Source organism: Passer domesticus, chromosome 5 (assembly GCF_036417665.1).
Source record: "Passer domesticus isolate bPasDom1 chromosome 5, bPasDom1.hap1, whole genome shotgun sequence".
NCBI lineage: Eukaryota > Metazoa > Chordata > Aves > Passeriformes > Passeridae > Passer > Passer domesticus.
Window position 1 is genome coordinate 50,265,519 of NC_087478.1, and position 17,685 is coordinate 50,283,203.

Here is a 17,685-nt window from a genome sequence, read left to right on the forward strand (position 1 = left end):
GGGAAATTAGAATCAGCATTTCTATACATAAAAGGGCTGCTTGTTATTATAAGCCTTTGCACTGTCTTCTTCAGGGTTATGAGGCATAACTGCAGAATCACTCTCTGAACTTGCCTGAGGTTTCAAATTGTTCTAAATCCTTCCTCAGGTTATGAGGTAAGTTAACACAAATATCTTCCCTTTAATTTCATCTAGAGGATGCTAAAACTGAAAGAAGCCCAGATTTCACTCACATCTATGAATGGAGCAAGCTCTGGGGCAAAACACTGTTACTGTCTATTGCCTCTATTGCAACTGCATAATTGACTGGGGCAGGACAGGAGGTAACTGAAAATGGAAGAACAGCTCCTTGGTGGATGCTCCCTGCCCCTCTGTGTACTGGAGGAGAATCTGAAAGTTCACTGCTATTCCTTGGGAATCAGTCAGCTGCAGAGGACGAGCTGAGGAGAGATAGAGGTGTCACATTACTGTACCTGACAAAGGAGACTTCCAAATTCATTATTTAAGCTCTCATGTTCCCAGAAGGACTCAGGGAGGATTATGACCTGTCCTCACTGACAGCAAGGTGACTTTAGTTAATATTTTCTTGATTTCATTTCTTACTGATTGCACTTCCTCTCCAGCTGGGCCAGATGATTTGGATGGGGATCTCCAGCTTCTCTGCATTTGAGAATCACTTGATGAGAAAGTTGCTGGGATGCCTCACTGGACACAGCTCCCCAAAGGCAGGAATATGGAGACTGGGCTGTCTCTTGCATGGGTGCTGCTTTTTTGAATTGCCACCATTTTGACACATTAATATTATTAGAAAACGCTGCATGACAGCATCTTCAAACAGCTGGAGTTGGGCAAAGGGGTGGGATGATAAAGTCATCCTAAATCACTTTGTATATGAGAAAGGCTGCAAGATTTGCTCTTTAGAGGCACAGACCAAAAGAGAATATATGTTGTAGGTGCAAATATTGCTTCTTCAAATACAGTACAGCCAGTGTTTTTGGGACCAGCCAAGCCTTTTGAGTTAAGGTTTCATCTAGATATTCCTGTCACATTTTCAGCTGGGATTCCAAAGTCCACTTTGGGAAGTCCACTTTTTCCATCAAGAAAAAAAAATGGTTTATTAGATCTGAATGGCTACTTGACCTCTGTTCTGCATCTGAGCTTCTTCGTTCTCTTCATCAGCTGCTGCTGCTCTCTTCACCAGGTGGCTGCTGCATGATGATTTTTCCTTGCCTTGCTGCCCAGAGTTTGTGCCTCAGGGCTACAATCACTACTGCCACCTCTTATTTAAACCACTTAAACTGAGCTGAATGAATTAGCTTGGCACAAACTATGGAATGCTGACACAAACTGCTGCGTGGGCTGGTTCAAAAGGGTGCTTAACACTAGAGGAGGGAAGGGGTGGGAAGAGGATGGAGAACAGCAGAGATGAGCAGCTGCAATGGCAACACCCAGCAGCACAGCTGGATCTGAAGGAGGATGTTTGTCCACAGCCCATGAGAGCAATTAGACTGGAGCCTTGGGGGGTCTGGCACATCTGAGAACAAGTGCTACTTATTTTGTTAGCTAAATAGGGATTTGGATATCTGTCCTTATTTCCACATTGCAACATTCACGAGCTTCTGTGTGCTGTGTAAGCACTGAAGATCTAGCTGCTTTAATTGCTGGTAGCAGCTCCTTCATTAAATGCAGTTTCTCACTTGAGAAGACAATGATACCGGTCTCTTAGGTGAAGAAGGGGCAAGGATAATTTTGCTGCTGTTTCTTTTCTTCAAAATCAGACTCTCTAAACTCAAAATGACACAAAAAATTCAGAAGAATTCAGCTTTGGAACAAAATTAGTTTTTTCCTGATTTCCGCATTATCCTTGCTTCCTGAGGTGCCCTATGACTGCTGTATTCAAGAAACCTGTTCTCCCATTGCCTCCAATGCCTACGACCATTTCTGTCTTAACCCCAGCAAAAGGTCAAAGGGACATCCTTGGGCAATGTTATCTACATTTATAACATTCTAGGCCATCTTCATTATTTCTAATTCAGCTGTAGTAAATTATTTAATTGTGTGGCGCCTCTGCTCCTCACAGCAAGCACAAAATGCTTATTAGCTTCAATTGGAGTTATGTGCATGTAACTATGCAAGAAATGAATATAACCCTTTGATTACAATAAGGTTATAAGCAGCAGGAGTCCATTATGATTCACAGTAAAATGAAGAATTTTTCATAAATCCTAAATTTTACTATATAATTTCCATTCCTCCTTATCCTTTTTCTTTGTGTGCCCCTACAAAATTATATTTTGTCCTAATTGAGACACCTTTTGTGCAATTGTACCCAAAGCTGTTAGTCATTATTACCCAAAAGAGCAAGAACAATAAATATATTAAAATCACTTGATAATATTTGCCTAAATTGACTGTCTGCTTCTTTGTCCTAGGGTGAGATCTGACTTGATTGTATCTTTGCATTCTTGCAAAGTCTACTACATCCTGAAGTACTCATATGCCCAAATGGCAACAGAGGCATGGTTAGTATCAACTTAGCAACTCCAGGGCAGTACAAAGAGGAAGGAAGGAAGAAAATGCTACTGGCAGCTGCAGTGCCACTGCTGCTACCACAGTGTCTGCCTGAGGGGGTACAGTGTGACACCTTTTCATTTGGTTGTGAACTTCTGCTCTCAAAAGGCATTTTCCCTGCCATTCGGTCACCTAGTGGTGGTTCTGGGAGACCAGGGTTTTCACAACGAAACCGAGGGGTGCAGTACTTGTACAGGCAGGGCCTGGGACCCCCAGTGTAGGAAAAGCCATGAGAAAAATCCTTTACGATGATCACATATAAAAATCCTTACAAGATTAGCGAAGAATGATCTCACTGTAAAACCAGATAGGTCAATGCCTTATTGCAACACCTGCAAGCACTAGTATTTTCATGCTTCTTGTGCTTCAAAAGTGAATAGAAAAAAACAACTGGATTTTTTTCCAATTTCCTTCATATTTTTTGCTTTTATTTTGCCACTTTTTTCATCCTAGAAGTCTTAAAATTCTAGATTAAAGGTACTAGATACAAAATGATGTGTTATTTCTATGTTTAGAAAGACATAGTACCAGATATTAAAGTAAGAGACAACTAGTTCTATATTTAAGAGGGTAAACATTAATTAAAAAATGTATTTTTCAATAGCTATAGCTTGTGAAGTATCTACCTTCTAGACTAAAATGTGTCATGCTTGGTGAATAGTTTTGAAAAGTTTGCATATGAAGTATTCAGACTGTTTTTAAGTGAGAATGAAAAGCAGAATGCATTTCTCCCATTGTATCTTGTGACCCTTCTCAACCACTCATGAGAAAAATGGCTGAAAGTTGAAAACTGTGATTTGCCATGTAAATAGCTGTACTTTTGCACAGTGCCCAGCCTTATTTTGAAGGAAATTGATTTTTCTTTAGCTGTGATTTAAACGTTTGAAAATCAGATACCAACCATGCACTGTAAAGGCTTTTTCCCCCCTAATTTTGCCTTACGACCCCAACTTTGGAAAGACCTACAAAAATGCTTAACTCTGCATTCCTTGAGCGGTTCCAGCAGAATGACCACAACACGTACAGCCTGTGAGGGGAGCAGATTTTTACAAATTGGTTTATATACCTCTACTTTTTATTACTGAGATACCCTGTGACTAATCTCAATGCATAATGAGCTGGCTACGTTTCAAATGCTTCAACAATTTAAAACATGTTGGAAGGACCAGACTCCCAGCAAATGAAGGACTCTTGTCAGGGTGTACACATTTCCCTCCTACTGCTATGCTGATCTATAGGGAGCATACACAGGCCAGGGAAGAAAAATACTCCTGAATTTTATTCTGATCTTTCTTCTGTGATTGGACTTCACAGCTTACTGTAATTTATGGCCTCTCTTTGCTGCACTCTAAACAGGGTGCAATCTAAATTGTGGGAGCTGGAAATCTCTAGTTCAGGATGCAGGATGGCATCAATAAGCAGCTATCCCTCTCCTTGTTCCTGAAGAAGTATTTGGCAATTGATCAAGAGATGAACATTTGCAATTCCTATGTTGAAACTGACAGTGAGCCTTTGGCAAACAAAAAGGAGTCCAATCCCACAGGGATTAAAGATGATAAGGAAGTTGCCCACTGAAGGAAAATGCTGGGGACACTCTTTCTACTGGGCGTTGTTTTCCAGTCTCTGGGCAACTCTTGCAGGCATCTGCCAAGGGCCGTGAAGACAAGAGACAATATGTTAGCAACAGACATTGAAAGGTAGGTAGTAAACAAGGACTTGCTTAGAAGAGCACAACTGAAGTTCTTACAGGTAACATCTGTGCTCATTTTTTGTAAGAGCTCTAGAAGCACGTGTGGGACGGTCTATCAGAGTCTATCATTGGATGGTCTATCATTCACTTGGGATTTCCATATATGCTCTGTTCTCTGCTCTTCTGTGGCACTTCCCATAATGATGGACTTGCCTAGAGGCATCAGTGCCAGCCATTTGCCCTCTGGGTGTCTCCTCAGTGCAGCAGTGCATTGCAAGGCGAGCTCCAGTTTGAAAGAGTTCAAATCATATTCATGTGACCAAGCAAATAAGCTCAGCCTTTGCAAGTTGTTACCTTACATGTCAACAACTGTTTAGGGTAAAATGCCAAACCTAGACATTCTGTTTGCTGAGGCAAATGCTCCAATCGGTGGAGTAGAGAACAACAGAACAAAAGTATTTCCTTACTGTCTGACAATTGTTTAAGGGTTGGGAAAGCATAAAAGATGGGCAGATTGTTAAACAACTCAAATGTTGAAAAAGATACACGCGTCTGTCTTTACTAGGCAAAGAAGAAAACTTGATTTCCCACTAGGAAGAGAATGCCCCGAACAGGATAGGGACAAAACTTCTATTCTCCATCCTTGGAAAATAGGAATGGGAACATCTTCCTTTAATGCTGAGGAGAGCCCTCTTACTCTCCTGAAAGACAGGACACACCAAGTGCTAAAGCTGGCACATCCACTCACTAAATTGCTCAGTGTCATATTCAGGCTGCTCTGACACACCAGCCCCCTCTTTCCATGCACTATAGTGTTTGTGGGCCCTTAGCACAGATTTTGGATGCCAGTCTGAGTATACAAGCCCAAAAGTTTTGTGCTGCAGCTGCTGTGATCTTTCTGGTTTCTGGTCTGTAGAGCCATATGGCAGAACTGGGAATGGAGAGCCATGTGTGAGCTGTCACATTCCTGACCCCCATAGCATCTTCTAGGAAGGGAGGGAGGGAGGGAAATGGGTGGGGGGTCTGTGGAGATGGAGTAAATGCATGATAGGACTGTGCTGGGCACAAATAAGACTAATTTTTTATGATTTGTAAAGGGCCATTTGTGATCAATCTCTTAGTGCCTAAGTGGAAGGAAAAGAGTGGGTGCATTACAGGCCATTGGCTCTCATCTGGCAGGAGGGCCAGGTATCAAACCGATTTTGCCTTATTACAGGCAGTCAGAGGGCTCACTGTTAACAACACCTTATCTGAACAAACAGGCAATTGTGTACTGCACACATACTATTTTATCCAGGGGCTATGATAACTCAAGCTTCCTTTCTTGCAGATGATGGCATCATTAGAAAGTTTCTGCTCTGGATTAGAACAGAAAGCCTGGAAGGAATAACAGCCTCATGTTTCATAGCCTGAAGCTATTTATTTACTGTACAAAACATTCAACCTCATTGTAGAAAGATGAGGGTGAGTCTGGGTAGACTGGCAGGGGCTGAGGCATCACCACACTCTCTGGGGCAAACTTTAAGCAGGTTGGCTGCTTTCTCTAGTGCTGGAGAACTTACTATCCTCACCTCTTACTGGTGCACATTTTCCACCAACTTTGAAGAATGGAGAGATGAACTGGCCTCGCTCCAGTTGCATTTAATCACTCATAGCTCCTCCAATATTTCCTAGGCTCAGCGAGTTGAAGAAAACTGTCATTAAACATGCAAAAGCAACATTGAGGTTTACTCTGCAAGGAGGGAGAGAACATATGGAGTGAGCCCACGCTTCATGCACTGCTGCACTTCAGAAACTGGATTAGCGTCTCTTTTTTCAGTTCTAGTTTGGCCTGGAAGGTTTGTTAATTGTCTAGTGTTGTTAGCATGGCAAACACATCACTGTGTTATCCTGAATGCATTTGCAAGCATGATCCTAATATATTTTTATATCTTCTGATGCTTGATTTCTGGTAACTTCCAGCAGGTTATCAACCAGTATTTGGCTGCTGATATCACCAGTGATGTTATACCTGTTACAAAGATGGTTCTTTTTGTGCATCTCTGTTTTTCATCACCACGGCCTCCCCTTGCTGTGCATCAACATGCAGTGTGATAAAAAGTTTAGGTTGTGGCCTTACTCCATGCCATGTAACTGTGGAGACATAAGTATCACTGACAAAGGCTCTTTGTTGCTACTGAAAACTCAGTGGAAGATACACAGTTTTTACATGACAATAGACGTTCCAGATATGCCATTCTGAGAAAAATGGGGATACCTTTTTTAACCCCAGTTCTTTTATATTTGCAGTTTGATATTTTCTATTTGAGGTGAAAATGCAAGCAGTAAATAGTGATTCTCTTCTTGAGGGAATTACTGCAATGATTACTTTGGAATTGGAGCTTAAGGTCTATTTTGCACTATAAATGAAAAAGATGGAAGGGGGGGAAGTCAGCTGTAATTGGGTCATGGATTTGCAGTGTCTCAATTATTTTTTTCTCTCTCTGTCTTTATAAATATATATACGCATGCATGTATATTTAATGTACTGAATTATTGCTCCTTCATGACTTCCTCTAGCTCTTCCAACTCTAGAGGGAGAAAAAAAGTGTAAGTTCAGGAATCTTGATGATAGGAAAGCCATAGGAGAATCCTGGGCTTCCACCTAAAGTCTTCATTTGCAACATCTTCCTGGGGCAATGGTAATGATTCAGGTCTAGTGACAGTGCTTTTGGAGTGAGCTCTGGAACAGCATTTGAGGTTAGAATTAAGTTGAAGTCTGCTGGGTTAGACTTAATCTTGTACAAGCTGCAGTCCTCATCTGTGCAATTCCCTTATTCAGCACTCATTTCCAGAGTGCAAGAAATTAGGTTTATTGCTTTGACAGCTGACCTAGAAACTCTGGGTCAAGTTCTCCTGCTTATATGTAGAGTTTTATATTGCATCCATTACTGCAGCCTCCAAGCAATTTTCATGTGAAGAAAATTCATTAATTCCCACACAGGGTTCGGGTGTCCTCCTGTTGTTTCCCTTTTAAGGCCAGCACTCTTCATGAAAGGCCTTTGTCTTAGGAGGGAATAAGGGCATGAGTGGAGAATAAAGGTTTTTCTATTTTTAGTGTCAATAGTGGCAAAAAAGTTGCCTCCAAGGAAAGCTGAGTGACATCCCTTAGAGACCTCCAGGCTTGGGAGTGTACTTGATCCCCAGTTAAACAATTTCCACATAGATTTACTTCCCCTCCCTCAGAGCTCTTTTGTTGTCCATTCTCAGAGGGATTGGCTCAGAGGAGCTGTCCACCAAGGGCACAGATTGAAATTTGGTCCTTGGAGAACAGATTCAATCTTTCAGATTCTTTGAGAAATGAGACTTTGAGTTGATGCCAGATGCTATTGAAGAGCTAGAGAAGATACTAGGAAAGAAGCTCTGCATGCCTTCTGAGGCTTCAGCCAAACAGAAGGCAGCTTTTTTTCTTATCCAAAACTGAGTGGCAACCTCAAACTGAGGCCCAGATTTGGTTTCTTCTGATAGTCCATCCCAATGCTGATAAATGCAAAGACTGCATTAGTCATGTCCACTCCTGTAAAGAAGAGATAAAGTTGCCTTGCAAGATGAAGATGAAAAAAAGAGTAGTTTAATGAGGATTCTGGTGGGACTGGAGCTTTGCACTGCTCATGGCAAATGAGCTTCACCCATGGAGCCTCCCTCAAAGGCCTGTTTGGCACAGAAATGCCAGCAGGTGGGCCACTTCATCACAAGACTACATCAAGTCCGTGAAACCTTCTGTCTGCAGAGTGGCAGGGACTTGCCCGGTTGCAAACACTCCAGCTGTGGCAGGGAATATATTGCCAGGGAAGCAGTGGGGGTGGGTTGGTGGCGAGCCTGGCTCCCATGCCTAGGGTCCATCTGCTGGGGTAGGAAGGGAGAGGCAGAGCAGAGACTTTCCAGAGGCCAGAGGCTGCTAAGTGTTTGGTAACACAAGGAGGACTCTGCCTGGGAAATCTTTTCTGAATCTGTGTGTCCCTCAAAGTGTAGATGTCACTGTAGGCAGGACGTTCTGAGGTGGCAAGTGAGAGCAGAGAGTGACAGATTTTGTCCTGAGGCTCCTTGCCCTGGTTGGTTCAGCTGTTTGGTAACACACACAGCTTTTTTAGGGATGCATGCAAAGCAACAGAGCAGGCTCTGAGGAGAAAAGTGGAGAGATGTCACAGTATGGTCTGGGGAAAATAGGGCAGATGTCCAGGCTGAGGACAGCATGGCAATCAGGAACAATAAAAAGCTGGGTATCCAAGAATTATTCCCAGAACTGGCCATGGAAGAAATATTAGAAAAAGTGGCAAAGTTAAGGTGAGAAAGTAACACTATTGGTGTGGAATTGAAGGCCTTTGTGCAGAATAGATCCTGAGGTAAAGTGGATGTGAGGTGAAGGAATTGTGAGGTGTTGGTCTGGTGCAAAACAGGCCATAGGTTTCCACTATGAACATCCTTAGGGAGTCTGGCATTTCATGCTGAAAGCAAGCCTTACAGAGCAGCATTCAACCTCACCACTGAGATGGAGAACCCACTGTTTCCCTGGGTATTTTGTTTCAGTGATTAATCATCTGTGCTCATAAGAAGTTGTGCCCCATTACTATGTTAGATTTGCTGGGCTTCACCTTCTGGTAATTAGTTCTTTTTATGTCTCTCTCTGCTAGATTAAAGATCCCTTTTGTAGGCAGTATTTTCTCCCCGTGTGGGTAATTATACCCTGTAGCCACACCACTTCTCAATCTTATTTTTGATTAACTGAAACAGATTGAGCTCCTTAAGTCTTTCCCTGAAAGGCAGCAGACTCTTTCATTCTTTCTCCACTCCCAGTCGTTGAATTGCATCTTGTCCACTTTTGTGGTACCTTTCTAACAAACAGGCAGTAGAACAAGATTCACTGTTCAGCAGTGTTCATAGTGAGTTACCAACTGTGCTAGAACTTCTAATTTTAGTATTTTTATAGTAAACAGTATATTATCATGTTTTATTTTGTTTTAAAAAACCCCACAAACAAAAGCCAACACACCAAGCAAGCCTCTGAATTCTGAACTCTTGCAGATACTCAGATATCACCTGTTTGCTGCTGCAGGCTGGACTCTGTCTTCTGAGCTGTTGTTGATTTGGCAGGCAACAAAGGGCATCCTTCTCCTTGGTGCCTTGAAGACTCAACAAGGAGTGTGGTGCTGCCTGCCTTACCTGGAGTGGGTTTGAGCTCTGTGTTTCTTCCCAGGGAGAGGCAGAGGCTTCCACATTCAACTGTAGCTCTGCTTCAAGCCTCCTGGCTTGCTACACATGCACTCTGCTCCTGAAGGACTGATCACATGGAAGGGACCCAGACTGGAGCAGTTTAAGAACTGTAGTCCATGGGAAGGACCCATGTTGGAGGAGGTCATGGAGGACTGTCTCCAGTGGGAGGGATTGCCTGCTGGAGCAGGGGAAGAGTGTGAGGAGTCCTCCCTGAGGAGGAGGGAATGACAGGGACTGTATGTGGTGAACTGGCAACAGATGCCATGCCCTAACTCACTGTGCAGCTGTGGAGGGGGTAGAGAAAATGGGGAGTGAAGTTGAGTCCAGGAAGAAGTTGGGATGAGGGGAAAGTGTTTTAAGAGTTGGTTTTATTTCTCATTGCCCTACTTGCATTTTGACTGGTAATAAATCAATTTTCCCAAGTTAAATCTGCTTAGCCTGTGATGGTAACTGGTGAGTGATCTCTCCCTGTCTTTATTTTGAACCACAAGCTTTTCACTCTATTTTCTCTTGCCTGCCCAGCTGAGGAGGTGAATGATAGAACAGCCTTGGTGGGCACCTCATGTCCAGCCAGGGTCAACTAGCCACAGCTTCACTGACAACCAGGGCTGGTGCTTTCTCTTTTTGTTGATAATCAAATCTTCAGACTGTGATATGGAATTGCTCAAGCATCAGGCAAAAAATAAGTTCAAAATTTTAACCACGGCAGTTTGAACACATTAACTGTTTTCTATTCCAGATTCATTTGTTACACATAAGATATCATCTTAAGGCTTTTGTTAATTCATTGCCTTCAAATATAGGAGGTGTCTAGGTGAAGATAAGTTGCTGTTGCAGACGTATCATTATTTCTCAGGGTATTTTGCCTTTGGAACATTGCATTTCAGAAGTCTAATGTTTTACTAAGCCAAAAGGCTTAAGCTAAGGTATGAAAATACTGTCATCAGTGTGCAAATTCTTCAGGTAAACATAATCCACAACAGCAATCACCTCATTCTGATATAATTAAAAATAGGCAGACAGGAAGATAGAGAGAAAAATATTCTAACATATTTTTTGATGATATGTGCTGAAAGAAATATTAGAATAAACAGATATAAGCATGGTTAGGAGTTTAGAGCATATACTATTCTTTTATGTTTATAACACAAAACTAAGGGCTCTTTCTGCCAAGCTTGTCTGATTACTTGTGACAAGATTTGGAGGGATGCCTTTAGAACAAATGGAGGTTTTTCTCTTCAGTGATCCCAGCCTGGGTGCCTCAGCTGGGCATCTGTGAAATGTGACACAAAGCTCCCTTGATCACAGAGCAGGCTTCTGAAGGAGAGCAAGATGAACAGTTTGGATACAGGGGCAGGGGAGACACCTCCACCTTAAGGAAATAGAAAAGCTGTGCTGTGCTGTGCATCCCCTATGTGATATGTGCCATAAAGCCCCTCAGGGGCTGGGCTGGGGTTGTTTGTGTCACTCAGGGCACATCCCCACAGAGATGGGAGCCTGCTGCAAGGCGTGGGGGCTGATCTATTTCTGGGCTTGGCCAGGTGAGCCCAGCTCAGAGCTAGAGGTAGGGGCCTCATCCTAGGAGTCACACACAGGAATGCAGAGCAAGCAGAGCTATTCCTTCTCTGTACAGATGGCAAGCTGACACACTGGTGGCAGTGGCAAAAAAACCCCAAACAATGGCATACAAAAAAATGATGGTCAATCAGGGCCTTGATCCTCCAAGTGCCACACAGGCTGCTGGAGGAGTGGGAGCAGGGAGATGAGAGTCAGGAGAGAGAACTGTCAGGAGGAGGTGAGTATCTTCAATGACTCCAGGAGATACAGCAAAGTCAGCAACTGGAAAGGGAGACACAGACCAAAGCTATTCTGTATTTAACAATTTTAGATGCTGTCTTTACTGTGAGCCAGCACCAGGACATGTGAGTCTTACATGTATATATGTCACACATTATCTATCTGGTACTTATATATGCTCCTACCCTCCAGCCTCATAGACATTTTATGACCATAATAAATTCCCCCAGACCATCAGACACAGCTGTCTAGAATAATCAGATAATAGAAGGGACAGGAAAATAAAGAGAAATAAAGAAAACAAGGAAATAAAATGAGGAAGATCTTTGATCAAAGTATTTTTTAATAGGATTTATTACTATTTTTCTAATGCCTTTTACCACAATGGTGGGCCTTTCTTAGCCAAGACATGCTAGGGACAAAACAGGTGCAAAGCTGATTCACTTTACAATGTAGATTCTTGCCTAATAGAGGCTGAACTCCAGCCATCAAATGCATTTCAGCTGGAGTCTCAGGTTTGTCTCTGAACTATCAGACAACTCTGTCATTCAGCCAGCTATGCCCATCTTGCAGGTGAAACCTTTCAATCTAAGTTTGTGGGTCTAAGAGAGCTGTGCCAGGACTCATTCCCTTCAATTCAGTGTTCCCATAGAAAGCAGATTTGGGTGGGAAATACAAACACCGCAAGGTCTTTGCAGAATGGCTTTGGAAGGGGAGCACATCCACACTGACCTCCCTAACCACCTCTCTCTAAACATGGGGAGCATTTCCAAGCTTTACTCTAGCAAGATGAGAAGTAAGGCTGAGTTTACAAAGACTGAGCATCACCAGCTTTCTTGGGGTCTACACGAGATCATTGCTGAGATGGATTCTTGGAAACCAAGTCAGATTTGGCCAGCCTGAGTTATAGCAGGGGGAAAATTTTCATTCATGTCGCTACTCCTGAGCATGGTGGTAGGAGGGAGACTATTGTCTTAGTCCTTTTCCAACAGGCAAGAAAGCAACTGTCAGCTATACCAGCATCACGAATGAAGCAGAAGAAACCAAGATGTAGGAAAACAGCAGCTGGGTTTCATGGGAGGAGAGGAGGAATTTTTTCAGCAAGATTTAAATGACCCCACAGAGCAAAGGGTAGGACTCTCAAGCAACAAGCTGTTGGTTTGCAGCAGCAATATGAGCAAAATAAATTCTCATAATCTGACTGTACCTTCCTATCTACGTTATCTTTCCTAGCTGAATGATGCCTTCCCATTAAATGAGGGCGGGAGAAGAAAGAGGACAGAAGCAGCCAGGGCTGCAAACTGAACCAAATTTGGACCTGCCAGGCTAAGAAGTTGCTTCTCCTATGGATAGAAATGAGTATTCTTATTCTACAAATGACAGTTTTAAGTAGTTTTCCTTAAGTCATAGAACAAACTCTGCAGCTGAAATAAGCAGTAGTTTCCACTTGGCGTTAACTGAACACTTGAGCCATTATTTTTAAATAATGCTATTAAAGGAAAAACCTAGATGCCCTGGTCTTGACAGGAGATATATATTATGTTACATTGTCTGGCGAGTTTATAACAAGACCTGTAATCATTTAAAGGCTAAGTGGATGAGAAAGAGAAAAGGATAAATTTTTATTAGGAGCTAGCTAAGGACTGTCCTGCCTAAAACAAGTTTTTGCATAACTGAAATTTTGTCATGAGAAGTTTCAGGTTTGACAACAAATTCCAGTTTTCCACTGAGAAAATGCAAATGACAGTGCTAATGCTGCCTGCCTGGCAGGCATTTGTCAACTTAGTTTTCTGTCTTCAGGGACACAGTGGAATCAACAAGAGCCATTTTGACAGGCAAAAAGTCAGCAAGCTAAGTGATAGAATAATAAATTCTGCTTTAAATTTTCTAAAGAGTGTATGTGTATGTGATTCCTACCTAGAATTTAACTTATATGGAAAGCATTTGTATTTAATTCCTTCCTCCCAAGTACTTGGGGAGCACAACAGCACTGGCTTTCTGAATAGGGCAACAAGTGAAGAACTGAGGCACAGAAGAGATGGAAAACCATAATTTCCCAAGTGACACTGTTTGCTGTGCCTGACCCACACTTTCAGAAGGGTTTTGGAGCTTTTATCTGAACACCAAAGCAGCCAGCCACACCTTAAAATGCAAAATCAGAAAATAATAAAACAATTTATGTCAGAAGGTTTGCTTCTGGAATGCCAACTACCAAATTGCATGAGATTGCTCAGGATCTTACCTACCTGAGCACTGAAAATCTCTCAGATTGCACAAATCCCCTCGGCCACTCTTGTGTTGCTTTTACCACACTTATGGTAAAAAAATCTTTTCTTATATTAAATTGAAATATCCATTGTTGCAAATGGTGACCTTTGTCTCTTGGTCTTTTACTGTGCACACTCTTTAGTATCATAGAACCATAAATAATTTAGATTGGAAAAAACCTTTAAGATCAACAAATCAAATGTTAACCCACCACTAAAAACATCTTAAGTGCCACATCTACATTTCTTTTAAATACCTCCAGAGACAGTGACTCCACTACTTCCCTGGGAAGTCTCAACAATCTTTTTGCTGAAGAAATTTTTCCTGCTATCCAATCTAAATTACTGCTAAAGGTATTAAACTAGACTGACCCCAATACTGAGCCCTGGAGAATACCACTAGTGACTGGCTGTCAACTGGATTCAACTCCACTCACCTCCATTGTTTGGGCTTGGCTATCCAGCCAGTTTGGTAGTGTCATGATCCGCTCATATGAACGAGGTCATGATGGTTTGTTAGCTATTCTCAGAGTACAACGGAAACAACATGGAAAAGGAGATTGCAGTATCAATCAAAACAAATGCACCTTTATTGAATGACCCCAGCAAATATGTTAAATAAATTGAGGAAAAGGAAAAGGATAGGGAAAGAGAGGGAGAAAGAGAGCGGGTATAGCTACCAAATGTAGAGAGACAAAGTCCTTGCAGTCCAGTCGAAGGAGTTTGCCTAGTCACCTCGGGAGGATCTCGGAGTCCTGGTTATCTCAGGGTTCTATTATAGTCCATTGCTGATGGGGGAACAGATCTCGAAGTCGCCAAGGGGGAACAGATACAATAAAGAATAAGTCTATTGAAATTGCTGAGGGGGGTCAAATAAAATAAAGAGTAAGTCTATTGAAATCGCTGAGGGCGAAAAAGGTATTGAAGACGGGTACAAACAGTCCGTGTTCTCAGCAGGATAAGTCAATATCAGCAGTGAGCGGGAGCCATTGTTTCAGGACTGGTTTCTATGAGAATCCAGTCTAGGTCCAGAGAACATATCTGCAGGCAACACTTAGCAGGCATCTCCCTTCAGTCAGGCCAGCACACCTTCCTGTATCACGATTTTAGGGGTCTCAGTCTCAGTCCTTGGGAGGGGGCTTCAATCTCCGTGCGTCATGGTGGTAGTGAAACAGACAAAAGGTTTTCCATGATGGTGGGGGGGGGCTACCAAAGTTGCCCCAGCGACTTTGGCAAGTTCTGGCCTGCCAAGTGACTGTTCGCAGCTGTGTCTACAGTGACTGCTTCCAGCAGGGCCTGCCAGGGGGTGATGTGCCCTGTATGCTTGTACCTGCTTCGCGTCAATTGCAGAGTAATTTTCCTACCTCTTGGCCAACGGAACTTGCTGGAGTGCCTCAGGATTTTTGGCGTTCATCCACCACTGGCAGGCTAGAATTCTGATCAGGGTCCTCAGGGTCTGATGTTTGTCCTTGGGACAGTTGTGAGGCAAATGAGGGGAACTTCAGACGATCTTTCACAGGTAGGCAGTGGACAGTATCCCTGCAGTTGTAGTAGTAGTGGAGGTGAGTTAAATCCTCTTAGCCTTTCCTTTCCTGGTTGGAAAGTCCACCTCCTTCAGCCTCTTCTTGTAGAAATTTAATGAACCCCCCACTTTTGGCTCAGAAAATATTTTCGTGCAGGATACTGCCTAGCCAAACATGTTTTACAATGATTGCTCCTGTCTGGTAAGCCTAAACCTGATTTAAAGGTGTGTTATATAGCAGGGAGTGGAAAAGTAGCATCACTTATCAAATCTATCATTCCCTGTCAGGTTAGCAGAGACTAATCACTATGACTTTTATGTTCTCTGTTCCTAAGTTTAACGTGTACTCTTTGCACTGTGGTGTAACTCTATGAACTGTTAACCTCTTCATGGTGTGTATTTTTGGCCAAATCTGTACAAAACCATCAGGGTGGTGTACTGTGGGTTGAGCACATCAGCCTTTTCTCAGTAGTCAGCCATTGGTTCACTAGTGACTCCAGCAATGATATACAGGGAAGTGGAGCTAAAAGATGAAAAGAACAGGATTTTCAGGACTCTTGCAGGTGGATTTGAAGCTGATCAGAATAAAGAAGTGTTTCAGTTAGGGGAAAGGTTTGCAGTGTGAAAGTGATGACTAGCACAGGGGCAGTGAAGGAGCATGCCCTACAAAAAAAGGTGATGCTCTCATATTTGCTCTTTTCCCTTTACCTCTCTAGCCTCCCCAAAGACAAATCTAACCTGGTGTTTGCAGAGGACCACTGCCCATATAGACCCCTGAAAGGACAAGCCAAACTAGAACATCTCTGGAGTATTCTAAATACTCTCATATGGCTTTTTTTCCTAGGCTGAATGAGAGAGTAATCTATTATTAATCTTGCTGCCATTCCAAGATTGTTCCCTGCAGTATATTTTACAGTGCTTTGTCCAGGATGGTTTTAAAATATCCAAGTGATGCGACTTCCACCAGTTTACCTGGGGGAGCTGTTTTACAGACTAACAGACATCACCATTACCACTATTTCTTGTCACATGCATCAGCAGCTCTCCCATAAATAATTGCTAACACTACAGTTATTCTACAGGCCCAGGGAAGGTGAAGACAGAAACAGGGAGTCAATATTCAGGAAAATAAAGGAACAAAAAGATAATGTAAATATCCTCTGGGAAAATATCTTGTTTAGCTGGGTTATGGACATTTGACTAAGTGACAGAGAGGTAACCAGGAGCCTTTGCACTCATCCTTGAAGAAATGCGAGATAATCTGAGAGAGCTCAGGCACAGAGGGAAACTGGGATCCTCAGGCTGCAGAGTTCAGCTGTGCTGGGACCTAGTAGAGTTGGCTTCAGTGCCTCCATTCTCCTGTAAGGCCCCCTTAAGTAAATTACCTCATATCTGTCATGGAGTGAAAGTATAACTAGGAGAGTTACTGCAGAGAGGCTTAGAGAGTTTGCTGTTACAGCTATTACATCTAAAGAAATGGACATATGACCCAATGAGTAATGTCTTACTTAATGTATCCTAGATTCTTTTATTGAAAACCTATTTTCTGCTTTTCAAGTTCTTCTCCTGCCGAGATCAGCATCTGACACAGGGGGTGAAACCTTGCAATCCTGTGTGTAGCTAGATAGGAAGTGTTCTGTGTAAATGAAAAAAAAAGCCCTTCCCTCTTGGCCCTTCCTGGCACATCAACATCTTTGGTGCAGCAGTTTACTGTACATAACCACTAATCCAGCCCTGAATAATGGCTGTGAGCCACCAGTTTTCAAACATCCTTGCTGCAATATGTCAATCAAGGTCTCCTTTTGGCAACCAATTCAATAGTTTTACTGTAATATACTGGGCAATGACACCTCCACTTCCTTTGTTCTTTATTACATGTTAATGTATCTCAGTTCAAAATAAAGGAATCTATTGAATACATCTCACAGATGGCCTTTCTCTTAAAATACAGCACCCTGCTGGAGCAGTGAGCAGGCTGGCAGTGCATGCAGCACCGCTGATATTCTCACTGAACAACACATGCCTTGGCACCTTCAAAGACAAGAGGATGCCTCTCTCACAAAAAACTATCAGCTAGCCATTTAGGGTCTCTGGCTTTAGGAAGAGGCCATCTGACTTCAGGAGCATGTTCCCTCTTTTGATCCATGTGGAATGGCTGCTGAACTTTTCTCTTGTACTGGGACCAGTATAGGCTAAGCACTTCTGGAGAAATGTTTCTCCGGAGACCTTCCACATTTATTAGAAAGGCAGAAGTTTTTCTTCACATTCAAACTTCACAACTTTTTCTTCTCTGAAGTTCATCTTATTATGCAATGCCCCATTGTACTCAGCCTGTGCAAAGTCTCTTCCTCTTGGGATTTTCCTTGAATGTATTTGGAGATGATTATCATATCTCCTCTTAGTTGTTGCTTTACCAAGATGTACATAGTTTGCTCTTTTAATCTTTCCATATCAATCAAGCTTTTCCACTACCTAATAATAATTGTGCTTCTTCTCTGAAGCCCCTCCAGCTTTTCCGTGTCTTTCCAGTGACGTGGTGCTCAGAACAGCACAGGAGATGCCAGCTGCATTTGCAGCCATGTAGAGAA

The 17,685-nt window shown here is 42.6% G+C and overlaps 1 long non-coding RNA gene across 2 annotated transcripts in view; it reads right to left on the reverse strand.

The window, feature by feature from the left end:
- The window catches only part of LOC135300683 (uncharacterized), a 154,861-nt gene that overhangs the window by 19,990 nt on the left and 117,186 nt on the right, over positions 1-17,685 (reverse strand). The window lies entirely within an intron of this gene.